This window comes from Lactuca sativa, chromosome 3, assembly GCF_002870075.4.
Source record: "Lactuca sativa cultivar Salinas chromosome 3, Lsat_Salinas_v11, whole genome shotgun sequence".
Taxonomy (NCBI): Eukaryota; Viridiplantae; Streptophyta; class Magnoliopsida; order Asterales; family Asteraceae; genus Lactuca; species Lactuca sativa.
The window spans coordinates 319,677,174-319,680,127 of NC_056625.2; positions in this window are offsets into that span (position 1 = coordinate 319,677,174).

Here is a 2,954-nt window from a genome sequence, read left to right on the forward strand (position 1 = left end):
ATCCGGGCCGGAAGGCAATATTATGTGGACCGAAAGGTCCGGGCCGGAAGGCGTATGTGGGTAAGTCGTATACTGGGGAACTCACTAAGCATTTATGCTTACTAGTTGTGTTTATGTTTTTCAGGTACTAGTGATGACCGTGGGAAGGCGCCGGCGTGACACGTACACACTGCCACTGTTGGAGATCCTGGAGATTTATTATTTTTATTTTGAAATAAACTTGGAATTAACCCTTTTGTCGATTAATGATGTTTTATTTTAATGAAAAATTTATTTGAAAATTTGAGTTGTTACATACGGCCTAAGAAGCTCCTTAGGCTGTAAACACCCCAAATCATGGCCAAAGTCCCATTTTTCCTTCCTTTAAGCTTGTATACTAATTAAGGAAACTACCTAGATGAGTTTGGACATCAAAACATAAGTTTTTAGAGCCTAAAAGAGGGTTTACGGCCCAAGCTTGTGCTTAGGCCGTAAACACCCAATTTCCATGTTAAATTGCCCCAAAAACTCATCTAAGGCATGCTAGAATTTAGTTATGAGTTTAGGAAGTGCTTAGGGACATTTAACAACACATTTTGAGGGACAAAATGGAGTTTACGGCCCAAGCATAAGCTAGGACCGTAAACTCACCCAAACATAACCAAATGAAGGTTTTAAACCCCCAAATTGGCCCTAGACATTCACTAGAATTATAGAGGATTGATTTAAGGCCTTTTCATCCATTTTTGGGAGGAGAACAAGAGTTCACGGCCAAGCCTAGGGGCTTACGGTCGTAAACTCCCAAGGAGTGGCCTTTGGGCCGTAAACTCCAAGGGAGTAAACTCTTGGACTCCCCCGTAAACCCTTCTTGGCCTTGTACAATTCCTGAAAACCACTTCTAAGCCCTAAGACCCCGAATCAATGCTAGAATGTCTAAATGTTTTCATAAAAGGCATAAAATGATTAATTCTTTGTAAAACACATATTCCACATGTTAATAGGGTCTTAAAAGGTGTACAAGTCCTTATTTGGCACCAAACGCTCAACCGACACTTTCACCCGATTTACCTGATTTACTCGGTTTCAGGTGAGTTCATACCCCTTTAATGAACCTTTCAAATGTTTTTATATGTTTTAGGGGGGGATACAAGTCAACTATACATGTTTATGGAAATTAATCACATGTGATTCACTATCCGTAGTTCAAATCACATGTGATTTACCACTATGCCTTATAAAGGAATTTTGCGTTTTCAAAACTATTTTGGTTAAATAAATAAAATTTCTAAATATTCCCTTTTGGACAAGATTTTTATTAAATAGATTTTCTTATAAAATGTAACAACACTGATATATTTATATAAGTAAGACTTGAAGGACTTAGGACCGATGGCTCGCCTTATTTCCTGTTCTTGTTTGATTGTGGGCTTAGGGTAGTTGTTATCCGTCCGACTGTCGTTGATTTCTTAGTTATATATCGTGTATATTAGTGTTGGATACGAGTATTTTCATTCCATTTGATGCCTAAACCACTAAATTGACAAGAACCATACACACTAAGTTAACTATAATAGGTATAGTTAAGGTCGCTACTACTTATCACCGCTACTACTGTACATACTATAGTTCATACTATTACAAAACAATACGCTAATAAGAGAACACACTATGAACTACATAAAAGACTACTACACTATATTACAAGAGAAAACACTAATCCGGAAGATAACACACTAACTCTCTACAAGATACTCTACACGCTACATATTGTGACCAGAGCTTTCCGGAAGGAAGGTGATGCTACATGTATAGATCTATACGGAGCAGACACTATTAGATCCCGACTGTTAACTTCAGTCTGAGCCAAGCAGGCCCAGGGATGGCACTTCTTCACTACACTGTGCATGACCGGGAAGGTCATGGGATTCCTCTATTACTCACACTATTGGTCACATGAAAAGGAATACACTACATCCACACTAAAATACTAAGACTAAAGTCTCAGTTAATATCCCGAAGTAAAATAAGTATCTACTACTAATGTAAGTTCGCACCACTATTACTGTCAACAGGCATAACTTTTCTTTTACCTACACTATATACTGGAAGATTTAGTACCTCGCTTTTACAACAAACTGCTTTCAATGATAAAACTTACATTCAACTTAGAGTTTCCACTTACGCTGTATTTTCTGGAAAATATAGGATTTTCTAGAGTTTTCTACTACTTATAAATGTAAATTGCAGTTTTTCACACTATATGTTCTAATACATTTTATACAAAATTCACACTAAATTCTTATGAACTCACCAGCTTTATGCTAATACCCGTTTTCAAAATAACTTGTATCCTCAGGTCAAAGATAGACAGGTACAGGTGCAGCATTTTGGAGAAGATGGAGCATACAAGATCCATCTCTTATTTTTGTATTACTTTTGGTATCTACTGAAACTTTACAAGACACACTTGTAATTAAACTCACTATGTAAATGAAATGGTTGTATGTCTCTTGTTTTTACTATTATGCAATTGTGATGATACTGTACATGACGTCCTCCACCCCGAAACGTATTCCGCTGTTATCGGTTTTGGGGTGTGACAGAAAAGGTCATCCGATTGTGATAGATTCAAAAATCATAGAACCAATGGAACTTCTTCACATTGACTTATGTGGACCGTCGACTGTTGCTACAATCAATAAAAAGCGGTACATTTTAGTTATTGTTGATGATTTTTCTCGATTCACATGGGTATTTTTCTCAGGTTAAAATCTGAAGTTGCTCAGAGGATGATTGATTTTATCAAAAAGATTGAACTTATTCTGAAAAAGAATGTTCTCAAAATTAAAAGTGATAATGGTTCTGAGTTTAAAAATCAAACTCTTGATTCTTTTCTCACAAGCAAAGGCATTTCGCATAATTTCTCATCACCATATACTCCTCAACAAAACGGTGTTGTGGAAATAAGAAATCGA